We start from the raw sequence: 22,133 nt of genomic DNA on the forward strand, positions 1-22,133 counted from the left end.
AGTTTAGAGTTTAACCCAATTACCCTGTAGGTCTTTGGACTGTGGGAGGACGCCATTGGACCGGGATAAAACCCACAGAGACACAGGTAGGACATGGAGACTCCCAGCTGGACAACTGTGGGTACGAGTCCAGGACCATCACGCTGCCCAGTAGAATTATACCTCAGCATGCAGACCGAGAGCCCTCTGCTGGCTTTGTACAGAACATATTAACGACAGCAGAGCAAATGTGTTTTTCGTGTCAGGTTGTACAGCCGCTGTATGTCTTATTAGTTATGTTAAAACTGGCTTAACCCATACAAACCCAGTGTTACTTTTGTGGCAGTTCCAGAAATACATTTTTCTCTCTATTTAGCCTTTCTTTAGAGATTCATTATAATATTATCCTCTGGATTTTGCATTATTTACGTGAAAATTATGTATTTTCCTACATTTAATTTAGCGCGCATGTAGATGTTCATAACAGCTCAGATTAAAGTTGAGGGTTATTATATCAGAAACAGAGTGACTTTTGCAGTAAAATCTCTCATTAACTGAACATAAACCGTGTCTCCATCCACTGTCATTGCTCAAACTCCATGGGTTTTACTGGTGAATCAAGGTTGTAGAAGATGACGGTGTTTCCATGGTAACTATGGAACCTCTGAGCATCCAAATGGGTCATATCTGATGACCATGAAAAGATGACAAACTGTATTTTAAACCAATTATTTACACATATTGATAGGATTAGTGGATCGACATGTATTAAATTGTTTACACTGTTAGATGAGTTTGGTCACCAGTGGCTGTTTGTTTTTTTATGGGTTAAGAGTCTGCTTTAGAACAGCTCTAAATTTACACTGTCAGGAGATAACTTATGTTATGACTTGGCGCTACATAAACAAAATTTAATTTGATTTCGAACTAGAAAATCATGATTAAAAAACTGTAGTAGGAATCTACCACAAATACTTCCTTAGTTCTGATTCTTAAAGCTACGTTTCATCATCACTGGGAGTGTTATTATAAGACGTGCTTTTTTTTCCAACCGAAGGGGCTGGACAAGGGAAGGTTAACATCTAGATCAAATAATGTATTTATAATCACCTTTTGAAAACATATATACTTTGAAAGTACATTACTTCTAGTGTCCAGCACAAGTTTTATTTTTTAGAATTTTTTTTTTTTTTAAATACTTAGATGCTGTTATATTCAGCATAAATTTATGTTTGTATTCTTTGTCCTTCTGTGCAATTCAAAGCATTACTGTGATCCTCTAAGGTCAATTTAAAGACTTATCGCTACTCTTTTTACAGTGGTTACAAATATCTAATAAACTGACATAAATACAGGGTGTCCCATAAGTCCCCATACATAGGAGACATAATACATTCCATACATACATGGTTCTAACATATATTTCTTTATATTTCAGATAACCCAAAAGAATGCATTTGAATAAAGAGCAACGAATTTAAATCATCCTGATGGCCGGTTCAGCAAGCAGTCGTATGGTTGCAAGCGCATTTAACAGAAAACATGGGACGAGTATCACACACGACACTGTGGCAAAACTTATTGTCAAGTTCAAAAAAACAGGAAGTGTTTTGGATCAATTTGTTCCCGACAAAATGGCAGTCATATAGAGCATATTATATAAATAAAAATGGTTTATGTCAAGAAACGTTTATTTTTCCTGTGTATGGAGACTTATGGGACACCCTGTATATGTTAAAATGTATCAAATTAGTTTATTAAGGTATTTGGCTTTGTAGATATTATAAATGCAATGTATATACTCATAAATATGCTGAATAAACAATTGACTTAGCAAAACTGTTGCTATTTTACGCCCTTACATATTGAAAAAATACAAACTGTTTTGCAAAATAGATGCCCTAGAGGACTAACAGTAAAGATTTTACAATTTTATGAAAATTGGAACTGCACTTTAAGGCAGGTTTTATAAAGTAGTCAACAATATATGTTAATTTTCTGTCCATCTGTTACCGAGGGGTTTTTACTATTTTTAAGCCAGAAAATTAGGTTAAAATATTTTTTTTAAATCACACATCTGAAAGTGCTCATTATTCCCTGCAAAATGAGGTATCATTCATCTTTCTACCATAAATAGTTGTGAAAGGGCAAACACAAACGTAGTAAAGCTGCCCATCCAGTGCGGCTCGGCCAGCCCTTACTGTCAGTAAAGGACTCCTTCCTGAATGGTTCGCACTGATGAATGTGGTATTTTCAAACGTTTCCCAAGGAGAAACCATGCAAAGGTCTTGGCTGATTTATTTTTCCCTAGATGACAATCAGTGGCTCTTCAAATACTCACTCCTTCCAACGACGATTACGTCTCTAAAAGTCATGACATCAATTTGTCAAAGCTTTCTTGCTGTTTATAAACACCCTGAACTTGGCGTATGTTAAATGTTCACCTTCTGAAAATGAAGACGACTAATAAAATCTGAAAGTAAAAATTCTCTCTACTATTATGATAGAATTTCACATCATCAGAGTGAACTAGATGGAGTGCAGTACAACACAAACTGAGTATAATCACCTGAGGCAGATTTACATCCCCAACACCACAAGCGCACAGGCATGAACTGTCAGCTATATGTGAGAACGTGTTCAAAGGTTTGTCTTTTCATTGTAAAGTTTCAGGGCTATGAAAGGGTGCACAGCAAGCTCCTGTCAGCGCTGACTTCGACCAGCGCTGAGTCCTGCTGAGCGTCCCAGGCCTACTCCCATCGTGGGCAGTGAAGCCGGTTACTGTAAACATTAACATGCAATACAAGCGCTCCTTTAGCTTTTTGCATGTGGGTATTAAGTACAAAGCATGGCAGTTTTATGTGGGCTTTGACTTTGAAAGTTTGTGTTAAGTTGGAAAAAATAAGGTGTAGAGAAAACAGGCAGTAAATTTGACAAGTGTATTATTACATAGTTCATGAGCACAAGTATTAGCTATGTTGTTTTAACACAGTTGCAATGAGCATATGATCTATTTTTCTGTCAAGTTATTTACCCAAAAAGACCCAAACATCCACAGGCCACCAAAAGCATCTACTGATCTTAACTGTTTAATACCTGTTGATCCGCCAATTCTATTGATACATATAAATAATTGGCGTAAAATACAATTTGTCGTCTTTTCACGGTCATCAGATATGACCCACTTGGACGTTCAGAGGCTCCGTAGTTACCATGGAAACACTGTCATCTTCTACAACATTGAGAGTTTGATAAATTACAGTGGATGGACACACTTGGTTTACGTTCAATTAACGACAGATTTGCTGAAAAACTAAATTTTCTTCAGTTTTCTCTGTTTTGATATAATAACATGAATTTATTCTGAGTTTTAATGAGCATATAAATTAAGTATAGGAAATGAACTCTAGTAAAATACATGATTTACAGTGAACATAGCAAAATGCAGAGGATAGCATAATAATAAATTATGATAAATCACTTAAAGGTTAAATAGAGAGAAAAAATCATTTTAGAACGAACACAAAATTACTACTAGGTCTTTATGGGTTAAAATACAACAAGAAAATAGAGAAGAATACTATGTATAGCATTAAAAACTCACAAAAATATATAAAATGCATGGCTTCTACATGAAACAGTCAATGTTTAGTGCAACAAAAAGTCATCCTAAATGATAATAAACATTGTACGTATGCAGATTTAACCTGATGTAAAATATTAGTATATTAGTTCAATAAATCTCACAATGTCTGTGCAGAAGAGTTCAACCTATATTAGATGAAGGTGAAAGTCACATTAAAATACTGAATACTTCTGTTTTTTGTTTTTTTTTCTCCCTGAAATTCTCATTTTCATGCTGCTGTATCTTGTAGAGACTGAAAAATGTATTTGTACATTATAATAAATCATTGGACTCTTGCTAAAACAGACTAGTGGCCTTAACCTTTTCCACACTACTGCATAATTCAACCGTTTACACATGTTTTTGACCTATCATCGTGGCACAAACTGGATAATCCATGTATCAGAGTGATGAAAAAGAAGCAATAAGAGAAAGTAAAATAGAGAAAGAAAACATATTCCTCCAAGGCGATTAATTAATTTTGAATGACTTATCGTGAGACAAAAGCAGCTAAAGGAGGTCCTGTTCCTCAGTTTAACGAGCGTGTAATACCTAGAAATTAACACAACGTTGCAGCAAAAAAAAAAAAAGGGAAAAAAAGAATAATATTAAAGCAGTAGAAGCCAAATCAAAGATGTGTCAAGTGGATGATAACTGCGATATCATCACACACGTTCACTCAAACTACACAAAAGCCTCTTTAATCAAGGTTGTGTGTTGTTATTGTGACATATCGTTGTGTATTTGTTACACACTCCACTGTCAGTATGGATACGCACAGAAGGCTCGGCATTCCCTCAGCTCAACCCCGGCTCCACACACAACGGGAGGAAATCCAGCCTGTGACAGGAGCCAATCGCCTGCCTTTTCAGACAGCGTGAGCTCCTATTGGCTGCTCTACAAACGCATATGCTTGTGCTCCTCAGGTGGGAGGGGCTTAAGGCAGAGAGAGGACAGCTGGGAGATGCAGGAGGATGCTGCGTGTTATATATTTTTTTTCCCCTTCATCCTTTTTCCTGATTTTTGCCTAGTGCAGCTTTAATGGTTTACTTACTTTTCATACGACACCACGACCGTAGCTACATTTAAAAGCAATTAACACAATTTCATCTCTAATTAGAAAAACTTATCCCCGATCTGCTGCAGACCAATTTTAATGTTCATCATCAAATTAATGAGGTACAGACTATATCCAAGTTGTGACGGGAATCAGTCTAGGGGCTGTGCAGCACACTCAGAAACACACCAGTTTCCTCATCTTGCTTTGAGCAGATATGAAAACACCGGATTTACGTCGACAGCTCTAAACATAGATCCACTTCAGCTAGAACAAGTGGCGTTCTAAAGGCCACAGGCAAATGGAATCTAGAATAAAGTTTATACTCAGCTGCCATGACTTAGGAATTCAGCATCTAATCTGAAAACACCACAACAAAAAAAGTGTCTGATCAGGTGCAGCAACTAATAAAAAATATAAAAAACATTAAAAAAAAAAAAAAAAAAAAAAAAAAAAAAAAAACCAGTTTGTACTGGACTTAAGATTTCAACACACATGCACACACTGTAAATGATGTGATTCTTATCAAGATTAAAAAAAAAAAAAAAAGATTTAGAAGTGTTAGATAATTTATCTTGTTCTTATTTTGAGTGTTCATACATCTATAGACATGCTTATTTCTAGATGAAACGATCTTCATTCAAGAAATCTTGTCAAAAGAAATTATCTTGCAGCATGGACAGATATTTCACTTGTTTTGAACACCTGTTTCCTCAGATTTAGTGTTTTTATCTTGTTTTTTGGACACCCCTTCTCTGCAGTGCAAATGCACACGCATGAAACAACACGCTCCAGTGTTGGACAAAAGGCCCATTTATGAAGCTCCAGGTAGCTTTCATCAGCTGGATCTTCAGCCTGAGCACTCCCTGGACAGTACACACACACACACACACATACACACACACACACACACACACACTGCATAGGTAAGTATGCAGTACGACAGCTCTCATGGCACTTATTGAAAAGAAGCACAAACACCGTGAGTGCAAACTGAAGAAGGTCCAAAAAGTAAACCCGTTTTGTTGCTCGGACTCTTAAAAAAAAAAAATAAAAAAAAAGCAGCAACTGTTCTATGAACTTTTAATGTATATACGCGAAACTAACACAGCAAAACACAACTTATACAATCTAAAAAAATAGAAATACACAAAGCTGATGTATATTTACGCCTTTTCCTGAGGCCTTGTGTTTCGTGTTTGTTGCTCTGCACAGACTCAGGAACACATCTTTACGCACTGCGCTGGATTTCTACATGCTAACAGTGTGTGGTCCGCCATTTTGCAGTTGTTATTGGCTCAGCTTTTACACACAGTCCAATAATGCAGCATAGAATTGGCTAAGATATTGACACTATGTCCATGGAAATATGCTTATTTTAAAGGTATATGAGATGTAAATAAACATAACGCGCTGCGCACTAATTGCCCTCAGCCAGAATGGACAGACGGACGGGCGGACGGACAGACGACAAAACAGTTCCAATACTATAAAAACAGTGATCTATCAGGTTTACTTGTGTTTTTTTAAAGTATCCATATATACATATATCACAGCGGTTCCATGATGGATTACAAATCCTGCTAAAGAACTGCAACTGAGAACGATGGTTTGTTGTAAAAATGCTGCAGGAACTTGCGGTGCCTAATCCATTCCAGAAAAGTTGTCAAAAGAAACGACCGATGCAGCACTAAAGCTGCACCCAGAGAGCCGTAAGAAACCTTATGTAACGTTCATTTGTGCATTAATATCATTATTACAGTAGCACAGGGTAAAGCTGGACTACATTGTTAGGTTGAATACATTCACCTGCAGATGTTTTGCGTGGCTTATTTTGCAGATTTGTGCGATTCATGTGGGTGAGGCGTACAGGCATGAGAATGGTGTTTCTTGCCGAATATGTGGTGAGTTTTTGCAGCCCAACACACACAGAGGGAATGACGTCCCAGGTACACTTTACATTTTTGTGTGAGTGTGTGTGAAGGTTGTTGTGACACTTCATAGAAGAAAGAGGCTTTTGTTGTTTGACTGGTTGTGTTTCACATGTAAAGTTAAGAGTTTTCATCACTACAGGGGACATTAGATCAGAATTTTTATTATTTTACACCAATTTCATACAGTCCCCCCCCACAAACATATACACACACACACATTAACAATTACGGCATCTAGTACCAGTAATTAAATAGAAAAAAAGATGCGATTTTAATCATTGTTAACATAGATGGGTTAAAACTCATCATCATCTATGTCATCTTTCAATAAATTAAGCGAAATCAGAGTAAGAATATCAGATTCACTTCACTTATCATGTATGATGAGTCTATTTGTAGTGTGTTACAAATACTCTCCTATTTTTGGGGTATTAAACACACTAAACAGAACTGATTTTCTCCTGGTACTTAAACTGCTTTGTAGATATTTTCAATTTATTTAGCTTTGGGGCTCCAGCGGGCCAATTAAAAATAAGCAAAACCCCTAAATTCAGCTTAAATCCAGGGAATGCGTCATTTTTTTCCTATAATTCACTGATCATACAACATCTATGCAGTTACAGTTTCATAAAAATTCTTTTTTATTTATTGTGTTGTCCAATGCTTCACTTTCACCTCATTCGACCTCTGATGATAAAGCCTTCAACAATCCCTAAACGGACAAAAAAGGCAAAGTAAAACGAGCAAAATCGTGGAATAAAATGTGTCGTTTCAAAGCGATAATTTGACGTTTTCATCAGTATAAACCCACTGACTATTGTGAATAAAATGAACCCAGACAGTATTTACTGAAACGTGTTACCTATCCATTCCAACAGCTGTGCAAGTTTATTTTTTCACCGTAAGAAAATAACAGACACCAGATGGCTGCCTTGGATTGTCCTTTAAATATGTCCAAAACCCAAGTTCAATAATCTGAACTCAATTAGACTTTTATCATCAAGCGATGGCGAAATGTTTTTTTTTAATCCTATAACAGCTGTATTTAGTGAGTCTATGATACTTTTGGATGGAAATATTCATATTTGATGTAGAAACCAGAGCTACGAAGCAGTTCTCATCAAACCACAGTGAAGCAGGAGCGTGCAGAATATTAAGAGCTGCTAATTTGTGCACTGTATGCAAACAAACTGCACATTTACAGTACTTTAAACTGAACATATACACAGGCATCTTTTCTGTCCGTCTGTCACCCATTCTAATAAGCCAACAACTCACTCACACGAGTATACACAGCATTTTTCATATGCAGTAACACTAAATATGTGTTTCAATTACAATCTGCTCACTTCTTCTTGTGCTCGGAGAGAAGGGCTGGCTGAGCCATCTGTGAGACGAACACTTCCGCAACGCTCAAGTCAACGCAAACAATACTCACAATCCACTGGAACTCAACTGGCAGCAAGCAAATAATACAAGGCAATTTTTTTTTCCCTTCACACATTCATAGTAATTTAAAGAAGAATAGTGTGCAGTTTTAATGCAAATTGTAATTATAGCTGCAGATAACGAGTCTGTTCATGCAAAATTCGCAAAACTGCACATTATGTGTGCTGTATTAAAGCTATTTTCTTTATTTCACTTCTATTTTACACAGCTTGTTCCTTCTAAACTCAAAATTACAGAGGAAATGTCCACAACTTCTTTACAGCCACACTAGTATAGTACAGTAGGCTACGGAGCTGCAAAAATAACACTGAAATTTGACCACAAATGTAAGGATTTCAGAAAAACTAGACTCACAGCTAGTCAATCCAAAGAATTATAAGTGAATATGGCGCGAATACAGTTACCATCCATCATTTAGAGTGCAATGGAGAGAATAAGGACACCCACTCTCTGTTTTCTAACACAGAGGGAGGCTGTGATGGCAGGACAAAATGTCAAACACTTGACTGGATTAGGAGGTCAGAGCAGCGCGCGAGTTTACTAAACCCAAAAAAAAAAAAAAAAAAAAGGAAAAAAAAAACACTAGAGTGAAGATGCACAAATGCCACAGTGTAGTACAGGATCTCAGAGTCTAACTTCAGGTATCTGTGTTACCTGAAGCACACAGGGGCGAACGGGGGGAGAGCAGACACCTACTACTGCATGTTGTCGGTCAAGCCCTCACTAATGCATGAATCTGAGTGGGTACATTGTTCCATACGAGGCTGGAAATACCTCCACCATTCACACACCGACACACAACATCAGATACACCTCTGTCAGCGTTTATCCATCACTGTTACACCACAGGCTAAATACAGACACTCCTGTTTTTGAAGATCTGTAATCAATACCACAGCAGAGTTTAAGCTGTTCCAAAGGCGGCACTTGGTCACAGAACCTGACAGTTGGTTTTTTTTGTTGTTTTTTTTTTTTTTTTTTGCAAACTATGTGCAGAAACTCCGGGTTTAATCGCAATGAAATGTTTCAGGCTTTCCTCTATTAAAATACCACAAATTAATATCTGAAATCAGCCAACAAACATCTTCATATGAAAGTGTTTGGAATGGGATTTGAGGTGTTCCAGATGAAGGAGCTCAGGTTATGAGAACATTCAAGAGCCATTATTCATAATAAAACGCTTTTGCATGGGAATAATTTGTCACCTGAGCAGAACTTTAATAGAAAAAAGTAGCAGGGATTTTATTTTTCTCCTACTTCTTCATTTTTCTTTTGTTTGTACTCTAAAACCAAGCCCTTTTTCTTTTTTTTTTTCTTTTTTTTTGTACTCATACCTGCCCTTTTAATTTGTCTTCACAGTCTACACTAAACACCTTCGCCACATCATCTCACAGGTAATTCACAAATGTGTGTTTTTAAGTTATTTTCTTACCACCGGTTCCTAGTTTGCGACTGAAAATTATCAATGAATTATGAAAATATGGGAAAATTCTATCTTTAATGAGTGTAGGGACGCCATGTTGTGCACTGTAACATCATTAAAGTCAATTTAGGATTTGTTAACGGTAAAGGCAGCAGCACATGCAAGAGGAAAAATATAGACTCAATCCATTTTAAGACTTGAGTAGTGATGTTTTATAGTCCATGCGGCGTTAAATTACCCCCAAAAACAGTGGGAATATTGGGGTTAAATGTACTTGAGGAAACAGTGCGAGTGGAAACTTGAAGCACAGGAGGTGTTTCTTTGTTTTATTGGGGTCAAATTGCGGAGCGGTTATTGGTTTTACTGGCCGGGAAGCAACGCATGGATGCCAAAGCAGCGATGGACTGACATTTGAAGGCACAGAACGGGATCTGTCGCCGTTCCGGAGAACAGAACTTAAACCCGGAAAGCGGACGCACTGGCGCCGTTTGGATCAATACGCAGTGACCCCCCCCCCTCCGGTTTTTTCTTAATTCTTTTCTTCTTATTCTGGCATGTTTTAACGCTTGTCCTACCTGTTCGTCTCGTCCCAGTGTGTTTTCCGTCTGATCCTCCTCTTCCTCCTCCTTTTCCCGTTTCTTTCTTCACCACCGGTATCTTGTTTTTTGTTGGGGTTTTTTTCCTCCACTTTTTCCCAGTGAATTAAAAAAAAAAAAAAAACTACTTTCGCTCGTTTGGGGTTGGAGAAAAATCAGGAAAAAAAAGTAAAAGTGCTGTTTTTGCGTTGTTAAAAACTTTAAATTAGTATTTTCTTTTTTTTTTCTCGAGTAACAAACGCATCCAGGAGAGAGGCTCGAGGATGCTGCGTTCAAGACATCACGGCTCGCGCAGCTGTCATGAAAGAAAAAAAAAAAAAAAAAAAAAACGCACACGTGAAATGAAAGTACGGAAGATTAAGTTTTTTTTTTTTTCCTTCCAAAGCCGTCCTTATGTTCTGGAAAATAACCCAGTCAGTTGTGGAAGCAGCTCTTCTTCTTCTTTTGCTTCTTGTTTTTGTTTGCGCTCTGTCCCAGCCGCCCAGCGCACGAGACGGCTCCGGTGAAAGCAGCGCGAGCGGCTCAGAGAAATGGAAAGCGAGACCGGCGTCGGAGGAGAGAGAGAGAGAGAGGGAGAGAGAGCGAGAGAGAGAGCGCGCGCTCCGGTGAGGCGCAGGAGGCGGACTGTCCTCTGTTACCGCTGCCCTCTGCCAGCGCGAGACGACGCGAGCTCATCTCCTCCCCGGTAAAAAAAAAAAAAAAAAAAAAAAAAAAAAGCGAGGAAAAAAAAAAAAAAAGATGATGATGATACGCCACGCGAGGCACAAACGGAATGCTGGGGGATCCCCCGCTGCGTCCAATCCTGACGTCTCTCTACCGGTGTGCCGCCGCGTGCGTGCAGCCGTGCGCGCGGAAAGTAAAGTGCGCGCGCCTCGCTTTTCTCCCAGTGTGTGTGTGTGTGTGTGTGTGTGTGTGTGTGTGTTCGGGAACGGGATTGGTGCGGGTTGAAGGTGGGTGGGGGTTTTTGTTTTGTTTTGTTTTTTTGTTTGTTTTTTTTTCGGGGGGGGGGGGTCAGCCGTGACTTTGAACCGCGTGACCTCACCGTGACAGGTGACGGTAAAGGGGCGCGAGATTACATAGTCAGACACCCGGTTAATGAGGTGGGGGTTTTGTGTTTTTATTTATTTATTTATTTTTGGGGTTTTTTTAATTAACAAGTAGAAAGATGCCACATTTAACAGACATACGCATCACACATAAATTCAAGTATTGATACAAACAATAAACAGGTAAGTATAACAATACAAAAAAGTAATCAAGTATTACCACAAAATAAATGATCGCACAGTTTGGTTAATGAGGTGTTTTTCAGCCACCTCCGATGTGCATGTTATGGACCTAAGGTGTAAAATGTGCAGCTTTAGCTCAGATCACATGTTTCAGCTTTGGAAACAATTAGTATTAGACCATTTAAGGGTTTTCTTGTTTGTGAATGTGAGGTAAAAACCTCCCAAAATTACATTTAATCAGGTTTTTTTTATGTTTTCTAAGGGTTATAGACTTATGAGGCAGAAAAATAAATATTCAAATATTGACATCTTGACACCCAGCAATGCTTTTTTTTTTTTTTTTTTGTCCTCTGCAGGGGACAGGACTTTCACAGCTTTACTTCAGTTCAACAAGCATTGGCATTTTTCTTTCTTGCTAGAGTTCTTAGAAGTTACACATACACCTAATTTGTATGGGTTGAAAGGCATCCTTAGTTTTTAAAGCTCCAATCAAGACAAGTATTTATTGTAATAAAAAGAAAAAAAAATTATCCTTTTTTTTTTTTTTTTTTAAAGCCAAATTTTAACGTTTAAAACTCAGGACGTTAAAAAAACTGCATACACGTGTATCCTCGCCTATATCGCTGCAATGTTACGATAATATCTCAAACAAATCTCCCTAATGACAAAGTCAGCATGCAATTCCAACCGCTGACCCTCTCCTTCATCATTTCCAGTGGGTTTGCGCTAACGCAGTGTCCTCTCCAGTGGTCGAGAAATGAGACCAGCACAGTCTTTTTTTTTTTTTTCCTCCAGTGCTCTGCAAAGACACTATAACTCTTCTAATAGTGGTGAAAACCCTGAGGTAACATATAAATTAAGAGTATCCTATGTTGAAAACAATTATTATCCCAAGAAAAGAACATGAAAAGGTCACATTGAAGGGTTGTTAGACTGTGGTGTCAGGTGGTAGTAGTTGGTTGGAAGGGATACCTACCATTAAACTAGATTCTGCTTTTAGATGTTATTTCCAAAACATAAAATTACAAATATGGGTTATGTGTATTGTCTCTATTGTTGTAGAACTTACTGTAGATGCAGATGCCAGCTATTACTGAGACTTTTTTCCTCTGCTAAAAAGGATAACATTTTTTTTTTTTTTCCCTTCTTGTTTGATTTTCTGTAGCATTAAGAAGAAAAACAAAACCACAGCTCATTGAGTGTTGTGTTTTTGCTTAGTTCCTTAAGTGTATTTTGTCACCTTGCACCTAATCTTCCACAAGAGATAAAAATGGTGCCAGAAATTACAGTTGTTACCACTTCTTTGCTGCATCAAATAGGTGAAAAAGACAGAAAATAGATACTGGTAGAGTACTGGTTACACTGCAGAGGCTTATTTTTCAGAGTCAATAATGTACAGACTTAACTCTGACTATATTCTGTTTAACAGCTGTTTATATGATACAAAAACACATGCTCCAACTACTTGTTTCCTGCCGTTTTACCACCACAGGCTACAACAACAGCCTCCTGGAACAGTTTACATACTGTACAATAACGCCTCACACACAGGCACAAACGTGCTGAAAAGATATGTGTCTCTGGGGCTGTTTGTGAGTGAATGCCTTGCTCGAGGGCGTGTCAGCAGGTCAAGCGGACGCTGTGGACGTGCTGAGACGACTACAATCCTCCTTATCTTCCTCTAAAAATAAAGCACCATACTGATCTGCACTTTACACGAAAAAAGCAAACGCAACCAGATAAATGCGGCGAAAACCAGGGGATCTGCGGCTAAAGTTATGATTTTTTTTTTTTTTTTTTCTTAGGTGTTTCAGGGAAAGTAACGGTGTTGTGTAACGTACGGTCCAGCTCACACCGACAGCTCTGGCATGATCGTGCAAATGTCCCGTGAGGCGTTCAAGGTCTTACGATTGAAACGTGCACTAGCTTTGGCAGCACTATTAATTTATAATTTTTATCCACTGAGAGATAACATATCATAGTGTAAAGCTTCCACAGCGTATTTTTTTCCCTTTGTTTTCTGCAAAATATTTCCTTCTAGTATTTATGGCCAGAGTAAAAAGTCAAATTATGCTGTTCAGTAAATGCACGTTATTACCCATCAGTTCCATCAATATTTAATCACACAAGCTCTACTTTCAAGTGCTTTTCCTCCTCAAAAAATTAACATATCTGTCTAAAGTTGCTATGCAATGACACATTTATGTTTCTCAGAGAAAAAACTAGCATAACAGGAAATACTGAATACTGTACCATCATAACCTTTTGTTTCAGCATCTGTTTCAGCTGATGGAAGCTCAGTACAAAACCTCAGAGGTAGCAACCATTACAGCACAACTGGTGCATATTCACTGCTGGTGATGTTATCTTTAGCGGAATAAAATATGAAAAAGATGACTCATGGTTGCAAGCTGTTATCTGCGTTTACCAGTAAAGAAATGCACAAAATATACATCCTCTAAAGGACTGTTATTAAGGGTTATTAGGGCCGATTTGCACTTTACACGAAAAAAAAAAGCAAATGCAATCAGATAAATGCGCCGAAAACCAGGGGATCTGCGGCTAAAGTTATGATTTTTTTTTTTTTTTTTTTAGGTGTTTCGGGGAAAGTAACGGTGTTGTGTAACGTACGGTCCAGCTCACACCGACAGCTCTGGCATGATCGTGCAAATATCCCGTGAGGCGTTCAAGGTCTTACGATTGAAACGTGCACTAGCTTTGGCAGCACTATTAATTTATAATTTTTATCCACTGAGAGATAACGTATCATAGTGTAAAGCTTCCACAGCGTATTTTTTTCCCTTTGTTTCCTGCAAAATATTTCCTTCTAGTATTTATGGCCAGAGTAAAAAGTCAAATTATGCTGTTCAGTAAATGCACGTTATTACCCATCAGTTCCATCAATATTTAATCACACAAGCTCTACTTTCAAGTGCTTTTCCTCCTCAAAAAATTAACATATCTGTCTAAAGTTGCTATGCAATGACACATTTATGTTTCTCAGAGAAAAAACCAGCATAACAGGAAATACTGAATACTGTACCATCATAACCTTTTGTTTCAGCATCTGTTTCAGCTGACGGAAGCTCAGTACAAAACCTCAGAGGTAGCAACCATTACAGCACAACTGGTGCATATTCACTGCTGGTGATGTTATCTTTAGCGGAATAAAATATGAAAAAGATGACTCATGGTTGCAAGCTGTTATCTGCGTTTACCAGTAAAGAAATGCACAAAATATACATCCTCTAAAGGACTGTTATTAAGGGTTATTAGGGCCGATTTGCAGACGAGGAGCGAGACAATAAAAGCTGTTGTGTTGAAGTAGTAGTACAGCGAAGCGCCGTCTGCGAACACATGGAAGTACAGGGAGGTTGAAGACATGTAACGAAGCTTCAGCGGTGGAAGTTTGGGTCATGTGGAGCACGTGGGGAGGCAGGCTAACAGGGACACCGGCTGGACTCAATATAAATGGAACCAGGGTCATCACAGCCAAGGACAAATAGCTCCATAGCAGACAAAGTAATTGGACCAAAGATAATGAATCTGTACTGGGAGGAAAAAAAAAAAAAAAAAAGAATTATTGTATTATATACAGCGCAGAACCTCACAAAGCAAAACGGACTAATGGGTCAGAGCAAAAATAGAGAAATGACTTCTTTAAACTGGTGTGAAGCGTCAATATGGGGGCATATGTTGGTGAAGTACTGAGATTATGCAAAAACATCATTATCATTCTATAAACACAGATCTACCAAAACAAATGAGAGGGATTAAAATGAGATAAGTCCATATAAAATACAAGCTGTGATTCTTTCAGCTGAGTGAAAATTAATACTACTGCTTAATAAATTATACAGTTCAATGCATTAAGCAGCAGTTAAATAGTTGTTTTTATTATCTTTTTTTTGTAAGTTAAATCACCAATCAATAAACCAATCAATCAAATCAGTCTGATTACGGAATACTCGAGAAGTGATTGAGCGATGACTCATTTGCATTGATGTCAAGTCACATTAAAACAAGAAAAGAAGCCTCACAAAGTAATCTAATCACACATATCAAAGCTGTAAAAGACAGAATGAACAAACATTAAGTGGATTATGATGTGCAGAATAGCAAAACACTTTTCTTAGATCTAATGGACCTATTCAGCAAGTTTGGTTTTCATCCTTGTACTACTGCACTGCAGATTTTCCACATTTTTGCACAAAGATGTGGTATAAATAACACCCAAATGATGGGACAATATCCTATTTTTTTATTTTCTTACACGAGGTCACCTAAAGCCCAACAGTGCATCTAAGTCTTCAACAAACTCCAGAAAAAGAAAAAAAAAAACATCTAAACTTAGCTCTTAGTCAAATAATATCCCAAATCCCAGGACCACATGGCCCCCTCCCCACACCTAAACCCCCCAGAAACCAAGGGAAAACCCAGTATAGTTCCTAGAAAAATAGCCTTGGAAAAAAGTCACCTTAGACAACCTGAAACTCTGGAGGTCATTGCAAATTACTATCCATCAATTAGATCGATTATATATTACAACGAGTGGTGCCAGCCAAAACAAACCCCGCCCCTCGCACATATTTTGCCCATGATAAGCAAATGGGAAGATTTTAAAAATTCATAAACAATTTCGACATTGAACTACTGTTCCCAAAATGTAATGACATCTATTCTGGGTCACTGGCAATCTATGACGTCCATTTGGTATAAATTCAACCAATAGTTTTGCTGCTACAGACGTGAAATTTTGTCCGTTACAAGTAAATGGGGAAAAAAAACATTTAGAAAAATTCATAAAAAATTTAAACTTTGACCTACTTTTCCCAAAATGTAATCACATCCCTTCTGAGTCACTGAAAATCTATAAACCAAATTTGGTATGAATTCAACCAATAGTTTTGCTGCTATAGACATTTGAACTTTTGCTCATTAGAAGTAAATGGGAGAATAAAAGATTTTTAAAAATTCATAAAAAATCTAAACTTTTATCTATTTTTCCCAACATGTAATGACATCTATTCTGGGTCACTGGCAAATATAAACCAAATTTGGTATAAATTCAACCCATAGTTTTGCTGTTATAGACATTTGAACTTTTGCTCATTAGAAGTAAATGGGAGAAATAAAAGATTTTAAAAATTCATAAAAAATCTAAACTTTTACCTATTTTTCCCAACATGTAATGACATATATTCTGGGTCACTGGCAATATATAAACCAAATTTGGTATACATTCAGCCAATAGTTTTGCTGTTATAGATGTTTGAACTTTTGCTCATTAGAAGTAAATGGGAGAGTAAAAGATTTTTAAAAATTCATTAAAAAAATGTAAACTTTTACCTATTTTTCCCAACATGTAATGACATATATTCTGGGTCACTGGCAAATATAAACCAAATTTGGTACAAATTCAACCCATAGTTTTGCAGCTATAGACATTTGAACTTTTGCTCATTAGAAGTAAATGGGAGAATAAAAGACTTTAAAAATTCATTAAAAAATGTAAACTTTTTCCTATTTTTCCCAAAATGTAATGACATATATTCTGGGTCACTGGCAATATATAAACCAAATTTGGTACAAATTCAAGCAATATTTTTGCTGCTAGAGTGTTATAGTACCAAACAAAGTGAACCAAAAACAATAGCTCTTGCCTCCCCTTAGCGGGACGGGGTAATTATAGGGAAACATATTATCAGTTGGAGTTAAATCATATTGGTTGTAACTAAACATAAAATTATATTTCAGTCTGCAGCGGTTGCAGAGTTTTCCACTTACATTGCATGACATTTTACCTATTGAGTCTTAACTTTTCATCAAACACAGAAATCAAATAAATTGCGGGGTTTGGTGGGTGTAAATACAAAAAATAATCATGTCTAGAGCACAACTACATCATACAATTGTAAAACTGTGTGAATGTGATGGAAGACCGAGCATTAATGAACCAAATAAATATGAAATCAATACAATATTGTTTGAGGGGTTTTGCGCTCTGTGTCTAATTGAGAATAAAGGAGGGTATTTGTGATTCGTTGAGCAGGTTGCAATTTCTGGTAAAAAGATTCACCGAGTGTATTAGAGCAATTGAAAACTAGGAGGGAAACGCTGCTTAGCTCTGATACTGTGGCAGGTGCAGTGTGGCGGAGAAGGAAGGCGAACCCATTTCCAACAGAAACCTTGGAAAATCCACTTTAAATTAATAGGCAGTGTAGTTCCGTGGGAAAAAAAAATATCCGTGGCACATTGCTTGAATAAAAATAAAACCCAGCATTTATTACACAGACTACGGTGGGAATAAAAATATCAACAACATGCATCTTTATGAGGGTCATGCACATGCAGGAGACAGGAGAACTAATTGCACAGACTCAACGGTATCGTAACGTTCAGAAGGATGTTGGATGGAGCCGCCTCTGCTTTAAGTGTACATCAACTTTTTACAGGCAAAAATCTGCATATTGTAGCTTCATGTCTGCATCTGTTTGACCCTGATGTCGAGCTTGGTTACACATAGGTCGGGGGTGTCAAACATCGGGCAAAATGCAAAAATTATACAGCAATACACTGACAGTCACGTTGCACTGATCGTAAAGTTAACCCTTTACTGCCTCAATTTACTTCAGAATTAGAATCATGTTTACTGCCATGGAAGTAAACAGAGTTCACATTAATAGGAATTTGCTTCAGTGGGTTCTTGCACATTTAGAACATGGAGCAGAGAACAAGCATGCAGTAAAAAATAAAATAAAGTAGAATGAAATACACAAACAAATAAGATAGAGAATAAACAAGAAAGAGTTCCAATATATACCATATACAGCGTGGACAAAACGGTCACTGTATCTTTTGGTAATTGGATTTTCTTTTCAGAAACAGAAGAAAAACTTCATTGATTTTTGTTTTAAAATAGAAGAATTAAAATTGAATTTCAAGGCCTTTTTCTATTTCCGTGTCGAAACAGATAAACCAAACTTAAAGAACAGGTTGATTCTCGTTTTCTCTTTCCAACAACAAAAAAGAAAGTTACTACCTGACAGAAATGGAAAAGCTAACCAAAAACGCCTGTTTTTGTTTGTTTTTTCGTTTTCTGAGAGCGGATGTTCTCATTTTTAAGGGAAGAGCGTTAACGCCTCGGTCACAAAGACTCTTAACGAACAATGGGTTTGTACGAATCTTCCAGTTCGTACCAAATCTGGAGTTCATAGACATTCGTGGAGGGAGGCTGTCTACGATGTCCAGAATTCGTACAAACCCATCGTTCATGAGAACGTTTGTGAACGAGGCATTAGCACTCGGGCTCAGAAAATTAAAAAATAGGCCTTTTTGGTCCATTTTTCCATTTCTGGCAGGTAGTAATTTTTTTTTTTTTTTGTTATTAGAAATAAGAAACAAAGATCAACTCATTTTTTTTTTAATTTGGTTTATCTTTTTTTGACACTGAAAAAGAGAAACACCTTGAAATTCAATTTGAACTCTTCTATTTTAAAACAACAATCAATTCACCACTAGTTTTTCTTTTGTTTCTGAAAAGAAAATCCAATTACCAACAGACACACTGACCCAACACCCATGGGTTTGAGTGAGCTGAGTTTCTAATTATATATAAAAAAGTTATTTGTGTTGTTGTCAAGAAGATGCTAAATTAATTATTTTGAATATACCTTATTTGATTGTACTTCACCTTTTTTTTTTTCTTTCGAATGTCAACCTTTAAAACCAAACACAATGAGGAAAAACAAAATATAAAAACAGAAAAAAACATATTCAAAAAAGAGAGGGAAGAAGTTCAACTTATATACTCCTGCGCCCTTCTTCTTTTTACTGTATTGATGCTACTATTGATCAGTTCCTCCAGTCAACAATCCAAACAAAACAAAAACGATCCAAAAATCAGTAGAATGTCATGAAACTAACGTTACAGAAACAGGCCGTTGAGACTGATCCATAAACATTATTCAGATTCATAGTGTTGAGCAGAACCTCGTTACAAAAACAGTGGAGTATTGAAGCAAATTTGCAACACTTGTCCACAAAGGGTTAAACGCTATATTTTTCAGTTCCAGATGGCTGCTACTACATGTTTCATGCCTTTTTAGATCCACAGTGATCTGTAAGTTGATGCATCAATGAGAAGCTGATGTATAATATTGTAAAAATTGCACTTATTTTCCTGAAGAAATTTGAAGTTGTTCATATTTGTTAAGGTTATTCACATTTCTGTCAAAGGATAGTTTGTAAATGTAAAGATTTTTATACTGTAATTTTACTTTTTTTGCACTAAAACACATTATTTATACGTTATTATGGGATTATTTTACTGGTCCGGCCCGCTTGAGATCAAATTGGGCTGAATGTGGAACTAAATGGGTTTGACACCCATGACGTAGGTGATAAAGAGCTTGTATTTGGCAGAGAGTGGCTGTATTTTTTTGGTTGAGATCTAACAGTTTCAGTGTTTCGGTACTGTGCATGTGGGCTGACTGAAACGGCTTGCTGGGAATATTAAATAGAACAGAGCCGTTGTTAATGTTATCAGTTACAGCAGTGCTTTTCCTGCTGCAAAAAGCCACAGTGTCTGCTGTGGAACAAAAAGGTGTACTCAGGGTGTCTGGCATTGAGTTGTGTAGTGGAGGTGGAAACTCTCACTTGACATGAGGATCTCTTGTGTCGCATCATGAAAAATTGATAAAACTGATACAAAACGTTAACCTTCAGGAGCAAATCTACTGTTCTATACGAGCAGCGTGCCTCAGGCTGTCATCTGCTAAGAGGCGCTGACAAGATGAGATGCAGAAAAATGACCTCGACCTGAAATAGGGATGCAAAGGGACAGGTTATCCACGGTTCTGTACGGATGGCAGTTCTCGAGTCACGGTTCATGGTACGGTACAGTTCGGTTCGGATGCAGAGGCTAGCTGTGTGCCGAAACGGAACTGGGAGCTGATGGGAGGCTAATCTCTGTTTGCTTTATATAAATAGGTACGTCCATTTCCAGGGGCGCCGCTACCAGGTGTGGGCCCCATGAAAGCTAAACGTTATGAGCCCATTTGTCGAGCCGCATTCTGTAATAAATTCCCATTATGTAATAAAAGTCCAAAATGTAATAAGAATGTCACGTCATCTTGTAATAAAGCCGCATTATGTAATAAACTGACGCATTTTGTAATAAACTACCTCAACACATTATATAGTAAATTTTTTCACATTATGTAGTTAGTTATTACAATTTGAGACATTTATTACAACATGCACTTGACACATTTTTATTAAAAAAAAATGTAATAACATGGTTCATGATGTAATAACAATCCAAATGAATATAATTTCAGAGCAATTTAGAAGAAATTAGTCACAGGAGCTACAGGTAATGGAATCAGAACTTTAACCACAGTTTAAAGATTAATTTGGCACATTACATTTTCCTGAAAATAAAAATGTGTCAAGTGCAATTTGTAATAAACTGAGGAGAAAAGCCAGAGTACAACATGTGAGGATTGGACTTGTTTTACAGAACCTTGACCAAAAGCATGTCAAAGGAAGTGTTAGAGCGTAAATGGAATCTTTATGGTCAGAACATTCGACAGTGGAATATTCAAAACAATTATGATGATCGATATAAAGTAAAACGACAAAGATAAAACAAGATAAAGATAGATTACCGTTAGTTATGTCAGTGCTGTTTGTTAAGTTTTGTTTGATTATATTCATATGTTCTGGGGTTACCCATCTTTAAATAAATTCTGGTCGGAAATCTTTGATGTTTTGTCAACGGTAACAGGAAAGAAAATTGTTCCTAATGTTTTTACTGTTTTGTTTGGTGTTGTACCTGCTCCGTTTAAATCTACCTCTGCTAACAAAGACTTGATTGCATTTACATCTTTATTGGCCAGGAGGCTTCTATTGTTAAAGTGGAAATCCTCATCTCCACCAACCTTCTCAAAATGGATCAAGGAGGTACTTTATTTTCTCAAACTGGAAAAAAATTCGTTTGACGTTAGCTGGAGCCTCGAACACTTTTGAAAAGACGTGGACTCCTTTTCTGATCTGTGTTAATAGTGCAATCTGTCATGTTTCTCTTGACTGAGTATTTTCATATACAGTTTTGTTTTGTTTTTTTCCATAACATTGAAAGTGGAAATTTTGTACTGTTATTTTGTATTTTATTTACTGGTTATTTATTTGTTTATTTTTATCTTTCCTGTGATTTGAGGGGATGTGTGCCAGGGGAGGGGGGGGTTTGTTTCACTTGTTGTTTGTCTGTGATGGACTTTTGTATCATTTGTCGGAACTATGTTCTTTATATATATATATATATATATATATATATATATATATATATATATATATATATATATATATGTATGTAAAAAAAAAAAAAAAAAAACAATAAACAGAATGTAAAAAAAAAAAAAAAAGTTTTGTTTGATTGCCATTGTTGTTTACTTTTTTTGTTTACCTTATTGTGTATTTATTTTGTGTAGCATTCAAGGATGTATGTACGTAAATATTTATGTATTTATTTATTTTTCTGGTATGCCAATATAGGTGTGTATGTATATTATCCATGCATTTTCCTATATTGAATTTACCGATCATGTAGATGTCCATAAAAGATCAGATGACAGTTGAGGGTTATTGTATCAGAAACAGAGAAAACTAATGAAAAAATGACTGTTTTGGCAAATATATTAATAACTGACTGTAAAACCAAGTGTGTCCATCCACTGTCATTAATCCAAGCCCACGGGTTTTATTAGTGAATCGATGTTGTAGAAGATGACGGTGTTTCCATGGTAACTACCGAGCCTCTGAACGTCAAAATGGGTCCT

At 36.9% G+C, this 22,133-nt stretch overlaps 1 protein-coding gene across 1 annotated transcript in view; it reads right to left on the bottom strand.

Moving 5' to 3' along the window:
• tenm3 (teneurin transmembrane protein 3) overlaps nucleotides 1–10,146 on the bottom strand; it is a 776,142-nt gene extending 765,996 nt beyond the window's left edge. The window contains exon 1 of the mRNA XM_030128911.1: nucleotides 10,043–10,146. The gene's annotated coding sequence lies outside the window, so the exon portion shown is untranslated. The remainder of the gene's footprint in view (nucleotides 1–10,042) is intronic.
• Nucleotides 10,147–22,133: the final 11,987 nt, after the last annotated feature.

This window comes from Sphaeramia orbicularis, chromosome 1, assembly GCF_902148855.1.
Source record: "Sphaeramia orbicularis chromosome 1, fSphaOr1.1, whole genome shotgun sequence".
In the NCBI taxonomy this organism is placed as follows: domain Eukaryota; kingdom Metazoa; phylum Chordata; class Actinopteri; order Kurtiformes; family Apogonidae; genus Sphaeramia; species Sphaeramia orbicularis.